Genomic DNA, 18,139 nt, shown 5'->3' with positions numbered 1-18,139 from the left:
CAAAACATGCCAACACATCTCCACCACCCCCACAACAGAACCATCACCATTCCTGGATCTTACAGCTGCACCTCCAGAATTGTTGTACATCTCATCCAATGCACCAAATACCCTAATGGAATATACGTAGGAGAGACCAAACAACTGCACACCAGAATGAACGTACACTGGACAAGTATTAAAGATAAGAATACCCAATTATCGGTAAAGGCACATTTCTTACAAGAAAACCACTCTCTCTCCAGTCTCTCAGTTCTAATCCCCACGGGGAACTTACAAAACATTTTTCACATATGAACTCATGAACTTCACTTAATCAGCCTCCTGGATACAAGAAATCATGGACTAAATAGATTAGTATAGAACCTGCCTGATATCTGACTCCCCAGGTACCTCTCCACTATTTACCTGCTACATTCATCCCCCTTCCTCTTGCCCCTCCCACCCCAATTCTCTCTCACCCACTGACTCCTCAACTGACATCTGCACTAATTAGCTCTCTTGCATGCATACCAGCCTCTGGCTTCTTTATTATTCATTCCATCCAGGAAGAGTACACACCAACTGCAGGTGCTTCCTCAGCCTGACAAAAGGTTTTTAAACCCAAAAGCTTGCTAAGAAAATTTTTCCAAGTATTTGAGGTAGTCTAATAAAAGATATCAGATTTACCCAAAGAACCTTATCTACCTATATGAACATCTGTACACTTATGGTTTCTACCAGGAGAAAAATATTTTTTTTTCCAGTAGAAATGGAATGTCTGCACATGGGCTTGGTCTAACTAAAAACAGTAAATGTCTACTAAAGTTACTATACTGCAAGGTAAAAGGATTCCAGAGGTCTGCAACTTACACTGGCCAGTCCAAAAGCAGAAATGAGACATATATAGATTTCTTTTACCAATAGCAAAAGGTAAATCTGTCAGCTATAGGGATACAGTTGCCAAGGTTTGTGTATGAAAAGGATATAGAACTTTCCTCTACACACCCATGGGCAGTAAAGACACTGTTTTTTATGGTCCTTATCAAGATACATTCCAACAAAGAAGGACATGTTTTCAGCAAAATGTTTAGCTTTGATAATGACAGCATACCATTTTAGTTCACATGTGGCCTCTGCCAGAATGATTAGTCAAAGGGAGTGTAACTCATAAGCATCTTTTTAATATGGCCACAGCTGCCAAATAGAAAGAGAAACCCTTCTGTGACCAAGATGGATTAATCTTGAATTGAATGCAAGATTCCCAAATGCAGTTTTGCTACAGAAATGTACATAGTATGTTGTGATTTGGTGGGGGGTGCAGTATAGGGGAGAGTTGGGAACAATATTTCAGCTTTCTGACCCTCTTTGTTCAATTCCTTATTAGAAGGAAAACTAAGCGGGGACACAGGATGTTCTTGGCTAACCTATTTTGTTCTCAGTTTCTATGCAGTTTCTGTCCATCTTGAAGAATACGGATCAGACAGAACCCCCTACTCCCTCAAAACAATAGCAGATATATAAATCTGTAAGTCTACTTTCATATCTCCAGATGACTTACAGTTCTGGGTTCGAGCTACAAACCATTGTTAATGATTTCCTTCCGGCACTGCTATTCATGTATTTCCTTCCATTAGTGCTTAGAACTTTTGGTTCTTTCCCCAATTATGATGCACCTCCAAAATTAACACCCTTCTGTTTTCAGATTTGGTATTTATTGGAGCAGCTGATTTTTGGTGTTCTACCCTATTCTGCTTGTCAGTAACACTGGGAATAATAAAGGAAGGTTATCAGAATATAGTGCCTCCCTCTTATTCACAGGCTCCTGTCTTAGCTTCTAGATGCCAAACAGTAGTTAGCATATATTCTATACAATTTACTTTTAAGTTTGGAGCTATTAGTTATTGAGAGAATCACTTGCTTTTATTTTGTGTTTAAGCCTTTTGATATTAGTTACAAGACAGGCATTGCTATCAGCTGTCTTTGATTAGCAAAAGCATTTATCTTCCTGCCAATGAACTCTGATAAAAAAACTGCTCTATTATAGTGTGTACATGTAAATATTTAAGGGATAATGTGCTACTCAGGAATATGCATATAGCTGTGTTTATAGGTTTTGTTGGTGTATGATGCAAAATACTTTTTTTTGTGCATCTCTGAACTATACCTTTTACATAGCAAAGAAAAAGTATATTTCCCTAACCTATACCCCTTTGCTCTGAAGCAGCAGCCTGTAAAATATATTTTCTTCTTAGATTTGCCAAAGCTATTTTTCCCCTTTGGGTTTTTAAACTGCACACAGTACCATGTAAAAAATACTTAGTCTGATTTGCAAAATCTATTCCCCCCTTTTGGGTCCTTAAGCTGCTGTTCCAGAAGTTATATAGTTATTTTCACTCAAACTTTTATTGTTTCTGGGCCCCTGGCCACCTGTTTTTATTTTCCCCTCTTCCGCTCTCTTCCTCCTGCACAGCAGTCTATATAGCTGCCCATCAGAAATGTTTACATGTCATGGAAATTGCCTGAAAGAGATATTTTTTTTAAGAATTCCAGTCCCCAAGCAAGAGAAAGCAAAACTGTTGCTGGTATGAATATGGCCGGGAAGTAACTGGCAGTCTACTGAAACTGATCACAAAGCTAACCTGGAAAAGTTCACAATTAAAGCTTATTTCAAGTCCATGAGCCTCAAGTCTACTTAAAATAAGGCTTAATACATTCACCAATCCTTAACTTAGGCCTTGTGTATCCAGGGAAATGTTACAAGTATTGGTATACCTCCATTAGTGTTAATGTTAAAAACTTACAGGCAGATGTAGGCAGTCCCTCTGTCAATCACTGCACTCTCTGCAGGCCCTAGGGACAAGTGAGCAAACCTCAATAATCAAAGCCTTTGACATCCATCTTTTCAGTCTGCATCTTACAAGATCTTGGATGTCTTTTGTCCAAAATCACTCAATGGTTACATTATGTTATTTCAGTTCACAGGCAAAAATTATAAAGCTTTTAATGGAGACCATTGCATTAACTACAATTGCAGTATTTCTATTATTCTGTAAACTACAACTGCTGTCCCTATTCCTTAAGGCAGTTTCATTTGGAAGTACTAAAGAAACTGTGAAACAGTCCAGTCTACAGCAAAATAGAATAGCTATAAATGCTGAAATCCTGAACAAAATCAATGACCTGAAAGCCTCAAATAAGTTCCTTTCTGTTCAAGAGAATAAATTGTTGCATGCAATTGTGAATTAAAATGCAGTCCTAGCAATTAAATTGCAAGTTCAATCAAATTTACATATATTTAAATATAATCCAATTTAGCTATTAGGTACTTGCAATTATTTTCTTCTCTTAAGTCATAATTGCTATTTGATATTCTGCTTTTCATTTCCCTTTAAATATAACCACATTGTAAAACATTTAAATCATCCTATTTGTCACTGGAATACTGTCATGTTATATATATTCTGCTCTGACCTCTTGATCAGAAGGAGAGATTACCAGAGTGTATGGAGAACAGCCACTTTTAGATTAAAATATCTACTTTAGAATGCTATATCTTTATTGTACTTTCAAGTGTAATGTTGAAAATGGAGTGAATCAAGCAGTTCAAGAGTTTTGTGTTTAAAATACTCCAAGAGTGGGTTATGGGCCTAGCAGTTCAGCTCAGTCATTGACATAAAGTAATGCAAAAATTCTACATAGAGCAAATGTGTGCGCCGGATCCATTGGTGATATAAAATAGAAGTTTCACCTTGATATAAGTAGATTTAAGCTTTAGACCAATAGCTTAAGTGTCAGAGCACTTACCCAGGAAGTAGAACACCTTGGTTTTAGGCCCACCTCAGCATAAGGAAACCTAAATCCAGGGTGCCTTCTTCGCAGAAGACTGCCTAACCCTTAGCCATTGTCCCAGCTACTGGGTTACTCCAGGTAGAGATGTCTCTGCCCTTTCTGTAGAAACTACCTCACTCAGTTGTCAAGAATGCAAGAACCATGAGGTCAGAAGAGGAAGCAAAACTTAACATGACTGTTGTCTACATGCCCCTGGGAAGGGGGCATCCTGACTTCCGTTCTACTCCTGTCCAGTCTTCATGCATTTTGCATATCAGAGTGATTACATTACAATATCTCAGTTGGTAGGTAAAAATTATAAAGCTTATTACTCAATATATTCATTGCTTGAAAGCAGAAATGACCCCTCTTTGCAGATACTTGCAACTGTGAAAAACGCATTTTATCCCTACAAGAAACTTTTTGTCCCCAGGATGGCTTCTTGTAAAGAGACACTAGCTCTAAAAGTAACAATAGGCTCATATTTCTTCCTTTTAGTTTCCAGCAGAAAAACACTGGAACACCTATCATACACAACAGATTTTACATTTGCTTGTCACAATTATGTACAAGTATTGTGAATGAAGGGGCAGCAGTGTCATAGCTAGAGCATCTCACTATGACTCCAGAGGAATATGGGCAAGCCTCATTTTGGACCCAGGTCAAAGGTTGCCCTCAAGTGGATCTAGCTGTAAATTAGCACCTGGTCATTCAGGCAAAGGTGATAGGTGAAGATGATATAGGTACATGTGCCATTGGCTACAGAAACGGGTGCACCTTAACCATACTAGCCCTATGGCTCATCAGGCTCAGATGAACCTTTGTTTTGATTGTCCTTAAAACCCACACAAGTTATAAACCACAAGTAAAGATAAAATTACTGTGCCTGTCTGGCCTCGAACATCCGGTCACATGCAACTCTGGCCCAGATGTTTGATGGTGTTCACCTTACCGTCCCCTGTGGTCCGTCGAGATGGTGTTCACTTCCAGTGTGGTCTTCCCCAATCTCGCCTGCCACGACTTTGAGTATTCTTTCAGCGGAGGGTCCAACCACTTGGGTTCTCCCAATGGCGGAACGTTTCTCCAGCGGTCTTCTGCGAGGCTCTACCTCCCCTGTACCTCACCCTCACACCAAGCCTTGATGGGTCACAGATGTCCACTCAGCCAGGTTCCCGACCATAAGCCCCTGATTACTATTGAAGGGGGTTGTCCTCTCTGCTAAAGCTAAGCAGCCTGAGGTATCTTGCCCGGGTTGCAAGACCACAGCCTTCTACCCAAAGCTAGCAAACCAACCCCGGTGTTTAAGTAACAACAAGGCTCCCAAAGAGCTCTACACCTCAGCCCCTCCAAAAGGGGGAAACATAAAACACAAAGAAAACTACCACTACACTCTGAGGGACCCAACTGTTCCCTTGCCAGGCCCCCTCTGCCTAGTTGCCGACCACCCACCCTTCAGCACTATGGGTCTGGGTTAGGCCCTGTATGTGATGGCCGGGGTAGTTTGTGGATTCCACCATGCCTCTTCTTCCCCATCACCCAGCCTTTTGGTACTTTGGGCCACCTGTGGTCCTCTGGTGGGCATCCATCCCCTCATTATTAGTGGGATCGGTGCTGCACCACTGATGGCCATGCTTTGCAGTCCCTCACGCTTTCCTTGCCTCCCTTCTCCCATCTGGTGCATCTCTCTGGCTTTCCTGGTGCCCTCAACAGTCCCACCTGACCTGGTGCAGGGAGTTGTGTCGGCTTTTCCAGCCCTGTTGTTGCTGCCACTGGTGTCGGGGTCCTTCTGCGCCCCTCTGCTCCGATGCCTAGGTTCCTGGTCATGGGGAGCTGCCTCCAGCTCTCGGCTCCTCTCGCTGCAGCCAGCAGTCTCTGGCTTGCAGCTCATGCTGAAAGGTTCTTCCCCACCAAGGGAAGCAGCCTCCGGCTCTTCTCATTCCTGTGGGAGCTTTGGAGAAACACCTCCTGGTGGTGCCCTTGCCGGCACCTCTCTCTCCCCTGCCTCTTCGCTGGAGGAGGGCTTTATTTCTGCCAGCCGGCAATCGCCAATGATGTCACTGGCCAGCCACAGCTGTATAAAGGTGCGGCTGATGATCCGCATGGGTCCCTCCTCACATTCTGGCTTTGCTGCGGGTCCCGCTGTGGGTAAGTGTTTCCATTTACCCATGCTTTTTCCTTCTTTTCACTCTGCGTTCCTGTCCCTGGGGTTCTCCTTTTGTATTTTGGGGTCCTCCCCTCTGCTTTTCCCTGTGACAATTACAAAACAATCAAAACCCTAATATAAAGTAATTAGCCATTTGCTGATATATTTCCAGTAAAAGTTTACTTAAAATACACTAATTTTCATGAATTGTATTTACCCCCATTATAACCTTGCATGAGGTAATGAATTCGACTTAGCGTAAATATATTTTTCTTAATATCAATCCTCATTAATATTTTCTACTTCAAAGGACTGAAGTAGTTCATACAGAGTTCAAATGCATATGGTTTGATTTCACAAAAAGTATCTTTTCTTTGAGTGTTGCCACTTACTGCATCACTTCGCCATGAATTAAACATGAGCTCATGATAAAATCATCAAAATGCAAAAAGAAAGAGATGGTAGAAGGATCAAAGGCACCTTCTAGTTGCTAGAGAAACTAAAACGGCAAATGAATCTGAAGTACTTGCACAATCTCCTAGAACAAGCATACATATAGAGCATGAAGAACTCTTCTACTTCTGTCAGTTTCACTCCTGAAGTAGAGAAAGACTATTTTAGTAAATACAGTACTTCTAGAAGTTTCCAGATTAAGACTTTCAAATTCCAAGGGCCCAACTTTCAAATCTTTTTTGGGAAGAGCATTTTGGACATCTTCAAACAGTCACTGCCAACAAATGTATCTAAATTTTTAATAGCAACTGTTGACCAAGAGTGCATTTTCTGAGCATCCAACTGTACGCATATTAATAAATCACAGGGCACATCTACACAAGACATGTTAATACGCATTAGCCTAATTTAATGCACAATATGGGTGCAAGTCTATGCGTGCACACCCTTACTGTGTAGTAAAAATGGCTAATTGCACCTAAATTTGATATCAGCAAATACCATGGCCACAGGTGTGCATGGCAGGGCTGAAGGGAGTTGGCACTAGATTTAGTGCCAAGTCTCTGCATGTGTAGACACCTGCCCAAATTTCATGTACACATGCATTTAAGCGCAACTAAATTTACTGAGAATTAAGGTAGTGCACAGTAAATTTAGTTGCACTTAAATGTATGTGTAGATGCACCCACAGAATATAAATGCTAAGTATTCTTTTGTAAAGATTTCGGGGTAGGCACTCAAAAACTGAGCTACCACAGCAATTTTGAAAATGCAGTTCTGTTATAGCTAAACTTACATAGAAACAGCATTAGCTGTTTTTACCATTGTCTTGTCTATGGAAGTTTTTGAAGATGGCAACTAAAATAGTGTTTTAAGTAATGTGGAACCTGCTCAGTAGGAAATAGACTAACACTATTTGCTACTTGCTCATTTCACACAGACCACTGAACAAACAGCAGATGGTAATGACTTTCCGTCACTGCTGACCTTCTGGGATTTGAAAGCAGAAAAACTCTGCATCCAGAGCTATTAAATCCCCCATCTCCACGCCAGGAAATAACAATTCTTTTATCAGACATCAGTCAAACCACTCATTCAATTAAAGACAGTTTGGACCTGAATATAGGAAGAAGAAAAAAAAAAAAAAGAAACTACCAGTATATTCAAATTCATTAAAAAGGCAATACTCAGTCCTTAGTAGAGGACAAGACTGTGCAACCTCAAATAATACTGACCATTCACTAATTATTGGGAAATCTGGGTTGAAAAAGGTGACTCCTATAGGTTCTTACAACATTCTAACAAAACTACCGAAAACCTCTTTTGATCAAATGCTTTTCTATCACAAGGTGTTGATATGCTGAAAGTAAAACAGTGTGTGGAAACTTGTCATTACTGACTAAAATCATTTCATAGTTGATAGGATCGGAAGGGACCTGAGCAGATCATCAGGTCTGAACCCCTGCCATGGGCAGGAAAGAATGCTGGGGTCAAATGACTCCAGCTAGGTGATTATCTAGCCTTCTTCTGAAGACCCCCAGGGTAGGAGCAAGCATCACTTCCCTTGGAAGTTGGTTCCAGATCCCAGCCACCCTGACTGTAAAGTAATGCCTCCCGATGTCTAGCCTGAACCTACTCTCAATCAACTTATGGCCATTATTCCTAGTTACTCTTGGTAGTGCCCAGGGGAACAGGGCCTCTCCCATTCCCCGCTGTTTCCCCCCTGGTAAGTTTATAGATGGCCATCAGATCCCCTCTCAGCCTTCCCTTGTGGAGGCTGAATAGGTTCAGGTCCCTTAGCCTCTCCTCATAGGGCCTGCCCTGCTGCCCCCTCACCATGTGAGTGCACTTCCTCTGGACCTTCTCAATGCTGCCCACATCCCTCCTGAAGTGCGGCGTCCAGAACTGGACACAGTACTCCAGCTGTGGCCTGACCAGTGTTTCATAGAGGGGGAGGATCACCTCCTTGAACCTGCTCGTGATGCATCTGTGAATGCATGACAAGGTGTGGTTAGCCTTACAGACAGTGTCTTCACATTGGCAGCCCATGTTCATCTTGGAATCAATAATGATCCCTTTCTGCCTCTGTGCTGATGAGAAGGGAGTTCCCCAGCCTGTAGGTATGCTGCTGATTCTTTCTCCCTAGGTGCAGCACCCTGCACTTTTCAGTGTTGAATCCCATCCTATTCTCATCCACCCACCCCTTTAACCTGTCTGGATCTGGTTGTAGCCTGTCCCTCCCTTCTAGCATGCCCACCTCTCCCCACTTCTTAGTTTTGTCTGTGAATTTGAACACGGTGCTTTTCACCCCCTTGTCTAAGTTGCTGATAAAGGTATTGAACCGTAAGGGCCCGAGGACCGAGCCCTGGGGGACTCCACTGCCCACATCCCTCCAGGTCGAAAATTACCCATCCACCAGCACTCTCTGGGTGTGGCTGTCTAGCCAATCTGACTGTGCAACCTGTCTGACTGTGTACAGTTACCTGGGTCCTCCTTCCTCCCTTTTTTGAAAATGGGGACCACATTGGCCCTTTTCCAGTCCTCTGGCACCTCACCAGAACACCACAAGTGCTCATAAAGCCATACCAGGGGCCCTGCAATGACCCCTGCCAATTCCCTCAGCACCCTGGGGTGGAGCCAATCTGGACCTGCTGATTTAAACATGTCCAGCCTCACCAAAAGCTCACTAACTAGGTCTTCCCTGACCCTAGGCCTGTCAGTGCCTGTCCTGAGTCCACCCGGAATCCCGGTGGGGGAGATGTCCCGGTCCCTGCTCAGAAAAATGGAGATGAAGAATTTGTTAAACTTTATCATCTGGTGCAACCACCAGATTGCAAATGGGCCTCAAATGGATAACTTCCCCCCACAGACACACTAACCCCCCTGGATCTGTCAACCCCCTCACCCCACAGACCTGCTAGCTCCTCTCCCATATCCTGCCTGTTTCTTCCCCAACCCTGACATATTTAGATTGAATTCCCAGCACAGCTCACACCACTGGCAAATATGTGCACAAGTCACTCCACTTAAAGTAATCTGCATGATCGTAGATCAGATATGGCAAAGAGCTGAACGTAGCCTAAGTTTCATCAAGAATTCATGCAATCCTGTCTATTTAATTACAAATTAAGCAATATCATAGAGTACAAAGTAAGTTACTTATAAACTATCCCTCTTTTAATGTTACATTCATACCTAGGCTGTGCCATTGTAAAGTTTCATGTGGCCTCTTGACTGATGAACCCAGCAGATTCCAGGCTAGTGTAAAGCATGGAGAAGCCACAGCCAACTTTTCTCAGCGTTTTCTTTTGGGAAGATACTAAGGAAATGATCCTTCTCTGATCACAAGGGCTGCCATTTGGGGTATACTGGGATGTATGCAGGGTAGAATTTTTGGCTTCTGTCCACCTGAGTAACTTGATAAGCATCACTTGAAATATGACTTCCAATGCCTGAATCATGAATCATCTTAATGATAGCAGACATCCCAAAGCATAACATTTATAATGGGTAGACTAAATATTATCTTCACAATTTTCATGTTTCAAAGAAGAGGAAGAACTAAAGCCAACATTTTTAACATTAACCCTACATTAATATTAAGGCCCAAGTACTGTTAGCTTTGTGTATTCATCATTTTACTATTCTCACTGCAGTTGATTGAATGTTATTTCAGAAGGTAAAGATTAAAATGAACCAGAAGTAATTGAAGGTAGATTTAATAAAAGCATCATTATTGTAATGAGAATACAAGTGCTTCATAGTAATGCTGAATAATGTATAGATTATTCTAAAAGTTCATGTTGTTTTACCTAATTGGATTCACTGCCAAATAATTATTTAACTCCTTAATTTTGCACTACTAACCAGAACTGTGAAAGCCTAGTAATAAATTAATGAATGCTCCAGTCAATAAAATACACATTTGGAACTCGAACCTGCTTATACTGGAATCAGAATTTCATCAGACTCCTAAATGTACAAGGAAGTGTTCTCTAAGTTATGTTTAATAATTAGTTCAATAATGAATTACATACAGGCCTAGCAGACAGTAGGCAAATGCTAAGGAAGCAAAGAAGGTGAATGTTTTATCCACTTCTTTTCTGTCATCAAGCAAGCTCTTCAGATGCATTCATTCTATTGGTTGCCTTCTATACTAGTTTTCTGGATCAAACCCCTTAAACTGTAATAATTAGTTATATTCCTTACCTCCCCTTCTCCAGTTCAGTCACAAAGGATGTCAGTTTGATGCAGACACTGATTATAGTGTCCAGAAGTCATGTAAGTTAATTTGCATAATCAGATTTCTGTATGCAATCCCACTGGCTTTGGTGGGGCTCTAAGTGAGTACAGCAGGATGCCTGGAGAAAGTCAAGGTCCAACCTCGCACAGATGGGGACTGTGGAATGTTAGAACCTTCCAACCTTCTGTCATCCTTGGCAGACAGGGTTCTTTGAGTAAATATGCTATGTTTTATCAGACCAACTCAAAAAGTTGGAAAAATTCTTCTTTGCAAGCTTTCAGGTACAGATACCCTTCATCAGGCAGAGGAAGCATCTACTGTTGGTCTGTGCTCTTCCTGGATGGAATAGTAAAGCAGCCAGAGGCCAGTACATATGCAAGAAAGCCAGTCAGTAAAAATATAAAGTCGATGGGTGAAAGACAGGTGGGGGGGAAAGGGAATGTAACTGTAGTCAATGGGTGAGAGATAGGGGAGGGTGAAAGGGGAATGAATATTGCTGGTAAAAAGTGGGGAGTCAGTTACCTGGGGAGTCAGATGTTAGGCAGGTTATAGTGCGTCATAAATCCAATATCTATATTTAGTCCATGATTTTTTGTATCCAGCAGATTGATGAAGTTCACAGGCTCATCTGTCAAAAGGGTTTTGTATATTACCTTTGAGGATTAGAACTGAGAGATTGGAGAGAGAGTGGTTTTCTTGTGAGAAGTGTTCCCTCAGAGTTAACTGGGGATTCCTGTCTTTGATAGATTTTTGGTGTGTGTTCATTCTGGTGCGCAGTTGTTGTCTGGTTTCTCCTACATCAAGGCATTTGGTGCACTGGATGAGATATACAGGTTTCCCTCACTGTATGTGTGAATTCACTCTTATGCAATGATCCTTTTTCTACCTAAAATTCATTATACACAAGGTAAACTCACTCTTATGAGATCAGTGTGGTGGAAACCTGTAGTCAGCTGCTTTGTGTGGTGCATTGTGGGAGTGACACACATCAAAATATAGTCTCTTGTGTGGATCTGTGCTCCTCACTTGTTGTCTGCAACACAGTGTTCTGTAGTTGCCATCCCCATTATGGTAACATTCACCACAACCCTGTGTTTGTGTGTACTGTCTGCTATTGCTAAGTACCAAAACTGTTTTGTAGAAGTGGTAGAAATGGGTCTGGGGGTCAGTACAGTTGAGGTCTTGGAACATTTTCATATTTGTTACATTATAAAGTGGGTTTGCTTTATGCAAATTTGAGTTATGCACCATTTTCCAGGAACACAAGTGTAACTTAAAGCAAGGGAAACCTGTATTACATTTCTAGAGGTGCAGGTGATTCTTGTTGCCCTATGCTTTTTAACATTCTGAAGGAAGACTTGTGTAATGAGATCTGTAACGTGCTTTGAAAATTCCCATTCCCTGACATTTGCCAATCAGTGAAATAAATGCTCCCTTTCCTAGTGATCTTCCAATAAATATCAAAGTCAAGACAGAGACAGAGGTTTCAGGTAAAGTACAAGCATCAGGTTTTCAGGAGTTTTTCCAGAAACAAAAAAACTGAGAAACTGGCAAAAATAAAAAGCACTACCTCCAGACTAGCCCTACCTATGTAGGTAAGGGTGCTGAATGTTGAATCAATTCAACATAATGTTGGCCAACCCAAAGTTGGCTAAAACTTCAAAATATACCTCTGCTTAGACTAAGAAACAGTCCAATTAAATTAAAAAAATACCAAAAGCCTGGAAGTTGGACAAAAAAATTACTCTTCTTTCATATCCATTTTCTTTTTGTATGTGACTAATGGCCCAATTTCTAGAACTTCCCTTGCAAGCATCAACAGCACAGTACCAAGTGTCCTCTTGAAATGTATTTCCTAATGTTCCATGTTTAATGGTTGCATACACAAAAGTATTTGGTCAAATAAGCTTCAAAATCACTGGACAGATCTTCAGCAGAAGCTAACAAGCAATGCAAGCAGCAGCCTAGCATTACAGAAATCAGGTAATCCTTAAGTGACTGAGTGACCCAACTATATAGCAGTATTTTACTATTTGAGTTATGCAAAACTGCTATTGAGTGGCCAGGAATGTAGCTGTGCGCTGAAATGTTATTTCATCTTTCTAAATGTATTTGCACAAGACTTTCAATAAAGCATTTGAACAAAAGAATAGCATCAAAATAAAAAAATGATGTGTTAGTTGTTGAAATGGAAGAATATTTAAGCACTTGTATCCCTTCATTCAGGCTCTTATATAGTAATAGGAACTGCTGAAAATAAAGACTTTTTACAGTCCCTGATGCGTTAAACAAAATAAACAGACAGAAGCATTTGCTAGCACTCTTTATATCCCCCACTACAGCTTTTAAAGCAAATTTCCAGAGAACTTTAAGGTTCTTTCGGAAGCTTTGTGAATATCAGAGAAATGGTAGAATCATACGAACTGCCCTCCTCCTGCCCTTAAGTAGCAGTAAAAATACATTCATCTATCTCCAGTATGGCTGACTTACCTTACTTAAAGTATTGACCTCACTAAATGGAAATCTTGAAAGTTATGTCTTGTTAAAAATGCCAGTGCCTAGATAATATAGCAATTGGCAGTACATAAATTCCTTTTGCTAGTTAGATAATAATTCTAACATCGCATCTGAGCATTATACAAACTATTATTTACAAAGAGAAAAAACTAGGTTAGTAGGTTAAATTTTAATCGCATGCATTTTAGTAGAAAACCAAGACAGGAAACACTCTCTTTAGATACTAAAATCCCCAAGGTTTTTGGATATCTATTTCCTTCACATAGTTTGGCACTTCTTTTTCATTCTTAACAATATGACAGTCCTAAAATCAAATACTGGCAAGTTGCATAATAGGTGGCAATAATATCTAGAGGGTGAGATAACTCCAAAGGAGTGGAACTGACTATGGCAAATAGCTGTTAAATTGGCAAAGGGAGGTGAAAATGGAAATAATCAACTATAACCTGGACAGTGGAGTGCACAAAACTCCAGGGTACTTTTTCTGACTTGACTGGTTTATATTGACACCACATTAAAAGAACAGTAAAGTCCTACTTGAATGGTCTTCCTTTAAGAAGAGAAGCGAAGTATAAACCCTATACCATATTGGCCACATGGAAACTTGGAATAACTAATGCTACCTCCCTCCTACCCCACAAATGGTTAGAGAGAGAAAAGGATATGGTTATTGTAATTTGTGTAACAGTAATACCCAAAGGTGCCAATTGTGTGTGTGCATGTGTGTATTCTGCTAGGCACTGTGCAAACACCTAATTAAATGCAGTCTCTGCTGTGGAAAGCTTAAAATTAGGGACCAGTCTAACTGTACAGACATAGAAAAGACTACAATCTGCATTGATTTTTCAGATGGGGAACTGAGATATTAAATGATTTGCCCAGAGTCAAATGCATATCTGTACCCAAAAAAAGGAACTGAACCCCAACATCTCTGTCAATTAATCACAAAGCCATGACTGGATCTTAGAACAGGATAACAACAGAATTAGTTGTTCTCATCACAAAACTTATTATAACATTATACAAAGAAAGACAGCAACATCAATTCAGAATTTATGTTAATTTGTGAAATTATAAGGCATGCACCTACACTTATTTTAAAAGTTTGTAAAAGAATGATCACAAGAAGTTGACTTTTTCAGTCTGATTCCATTGAATTCACATCAGGTGCTTGAGATGGTCAAAGCACAAGATAGGGAACCAAATTCTGCTAAATGAAAATAGCAGCTATTTGGGTGAGAGTTTTATGAGTCAGCCAAGGGTAGGGAAGTCATGGGAGGTATTTTTAATTGACGTTAATAGGCTTCACATCAAACTCTCTATAAGACAAAAAATGGAAAAGTAAAAAATAACTTTCCAAGTTACTGAATGTTTGAGGAAATACACAGCAAATATTTTGTTAAAATATTTATCACAACTAGGTCACTGATTTTCAGAATTGCTAATACCTTGGCATAGACTTGGATTACTCCATACACATCAACAAGGGTAACACCTTTTTCAAATGCACAGAGTTTATTTAGCTTTATGAAATAGACTCTCTCAAAGTTGACAGTTTCTAAATGTACAGTAGTAAACACACTTTCACCTTCTGCTCCCTGAGGTCCTTCACTCCACTGGAATATTACTTCAGGTACCCAATATATTCAACCACTTATTCCCACTGGATTTTTTTCATATATGAGGCTTTTAGATCTTATTAATGCTGCTCACAATCATAAAATATTTATTGCAATACAGAGACGTGCCAGGATCCAAGAAGGTCAGTCTCACATTAAATTTTGCAACTTTCATTTTTATTATTATTACTTTTAATTTATTGGTAACTTTTGGAGGGGGTGGGAGGTAATTTGATTTCCCAGACATGCTGTAAATGATGAAAAATCATCATTTACCCCCAAAGCACACTCATGTTTTACTCGTCTGTCAGTTGTGGGTACATAATGCATAAGCAAGGTAAAATGACTTTGGTCATACAGTCAGTTCACTTCTTAAGAGGAATTCAATGAAGGGCCATTTTTATTTCAAGTTCCTTCCATCTTGTTCTTAAAACAAAACAGCCATTTTAAAGTAGGATTAAGATAATGTGGTAATATCATAGTGTTATAATAATGGTGAGTGAAAAGAAGATTCCCTTTATTCAAAGCGAATGAAATTTATTATATGGCATTTATTATGTGGCATATATATAGGGCAATACTGTCCACTGGTATAAATCAGCAACGTCTTCATCAAACACAGCAACAGTCATCACTATAGTTACTGGTGCTCAAGAAATAGCAGCAGTGGTCTCATATCCTGGCTTCACCTTAATTCTTGATGTCAGTTGAATTGTGCTGATTTACATTAGATAGAGATCTTGACCATAATCTTTTCAGCAGAAAAAGCATTCCCTTGACATATCTAGTACAATATAAAGCAATCCAGTTAGGCTCACATTCTAGGTCCATCTACATGAGATTTTTCCTGCAGAACTACCTAATTAGCTCTTCTGTAAACACCGCACATCTACATGTATGTACCTGTATCTACATAGCATCCACACCTGAGGACAGGCTAGTGATCCAGGCTGACTTGGATAAGCTTAGTAAGTGGGCAGACACAAACCTCATGACATTCAATACTGACAAATGCAAGGTACTCCACCTTGGGAAAAAAAACCCCATGGCATACTTATAGGCTTGGTAGCACTATGCTTGCTAGCACCACTGCTGAAAGAGACTTGGGGTTCATGATTGATCACAAGATGAACATGAGCCACCAATGCAATGTCACAGCTGGTAAAGCAAACAAAACCCTGGCTTGCACCTATAGATGCTTCTCAAGTAAATCTCAGGATGTCATCCTCCTGCTGTACTTGGCTTTGGTGAGGCCGCAGCTAGAGAACTGCATCCAATTCTGGGCTCCGCAATTCAAGAAGGATGTCGAGAAGCTTGAGAGAGTCCAGAGGAGAGCCACATGCATGATCAGAGGGCAAGAGAACAGGCCTTATGAAGAGAGGCTGAGAGCCATGGGACTCTTCAGCCTGAAAAAATGCAAGCTCAGGGGGATACTGGTCGCTTTAGATGTGGAACATACTCAGTTGATATTAAAGAGATTTTGTCCAGGGATGCCAACTGTTCCTAAATTTATAGAAAGTATATTGAAAAAATGGACTAAAAATCCCTACCTGGAAATTCCATAAAAAAATTAAACTGCCTGTAAAGAAATGATTGAAGCTCCATCATTAAAATGAGACTGAAAGCAAGCATTGATGGATAGACAGAATACAAGGGTGTCATTTAGTGTCCAAGGATGAGTGCTGCACCCTGCAGGGAAAAGTAGCCCACCAGATCCTCTGTAGCTTGCAGCCTTGTGCTGCTGCTGCATTTTCCTGTGTGCCTGTAATGGCTACTTGCCTCATAGGTAGGCAGAGGCAGGCAGTCTAAGGCATTGAGCAGGACAGAGAAGGGGTGGTGTGGCCAGGACAGATCTGTGGCTAGAATCGGGGACAGGAGTTGGGTGGGGGTACCCTGCCAGGATGTGGGAATTGGCCCAGTGGGGGTAAGGCTAAGTGGTGGGATGAAGGGGATAGCAGCACATTGCAGGGTGTGGTCAGGGGTGTCAGGGTGGGAAGGCAAGTAGGGGACCCTGGGATGAGAGCAACATGCTATAAAACAATCGCTGTTAACAGCTGGTATTAAACCCTAAAATTCTAATGTGACCCTTGTAATACTGCTGTTACATTAACATTATGTTAGGAATATATATAAAAAAGGGTGGTTGTCAGTAAAACACTTCCTTGGGTCTGATAGCTAAAATTTTAAATTCTTAGACTTGTAGTGCTTATTTAGTGCTTATTGCTTATCTTTCAATATATTCAATATAAGTGTAGCTAATTAGAGTGCTAGAAAGCAAAATCAGGCTCTCATGGCCTAGCAGGGAAGCAACTTTGTAACAAGGCAGTTTTCATACATTCCAGAGATAGAGATGGGTTATTTGTTAGAAGTAAATGTCTAAATGAGCCGTGAGAAGAGAAGCAGTCCCATCTCCCATGTATTCAAAAGATAAGAGTGCAGATGCAAGAATTAACCTGTCCTGGTACCTAAAGGTGCCAGTTAGGGATTGAAAGATTCCAACTATATGATCATATCTTACCAGACACTTGGTACATGAAACACACATAGACAGCACCTCCACTGGCTGGACAAAGTATGTCAGACTGGACCACCAATGAATGAGCACAAGCTAGATACACCATGAATGAACCAAAGGTATAGCACTTAAAAAGGAACAAAAGGAGGTTGTTGTTATCACTCAGCAATGTTCTCCAGATGAGACCACTGCAAACTGAAGCAAGAGACCCACATAAGATGACTGCATGCTGGCCAGATGTCTGTCTTCCTGTGTGTACTCCTGGGGCATAACATATGGTGAAAGTCATTGCTTGCTCACTAATTATCCTATGCTGTTACTGTGTAACACTAAAGGTCTCTAAATTATTCTTGGGATATGCTGTAATTGGTCATTTTAGGGATGTTGCACTCTGCCCACAATTGAGTAGTGGGTGCTGATTCTTAAAATCAGGCCAACAGTGTCAGCAAACCTGTTCCCATCCATGTAGTAGTAGATGATGACTCCAGATGGAAACCTATCACCAATGAGATGTGGAAAGGATCTTCTGGGTTATGGGCAGGAATGAAATGCCATGAAAATTGCCAAAATCTGTTCTATCTCTTTTCTTGAATATAGTAATGATTTTGGCATCTCTCATGTCATAAGACATTTGTTCATATTCCTGAATTTCAGAATTAAAATGTAGTTGGTGAGCAATTACAGTATCTTTCTGCTTTGCTTATAGATGTCAGCTGGTATTTCATCAGGTGCCAGTGGTTTGAGTGTGGGCGAATCCATAATGTCTTTCATGTGTTACTTCAGCAGGATAAGGAGTTTGTGATGATGAGATCATGTTTTAAATGCTTGCTCAGGAGAAG

The sequence above is a fragment of the Gavialis gangeticus genome, unplaced genomic scaffold (genome assembly GCF_001723915.1).
Source record: "Gavialis gangeticus isolate Ggan-Ray unplaced genomic scaffold, GavGan_comp1, whole genome shotgun sequence".
NCBI lineage: Eukaryota > Metazoa > Chordata > Crocodylia > Gavialidae > Gavialis > Gavialis gangeticus.
This window is presented reverse-complemented; position numbering follows the sequence as displayed.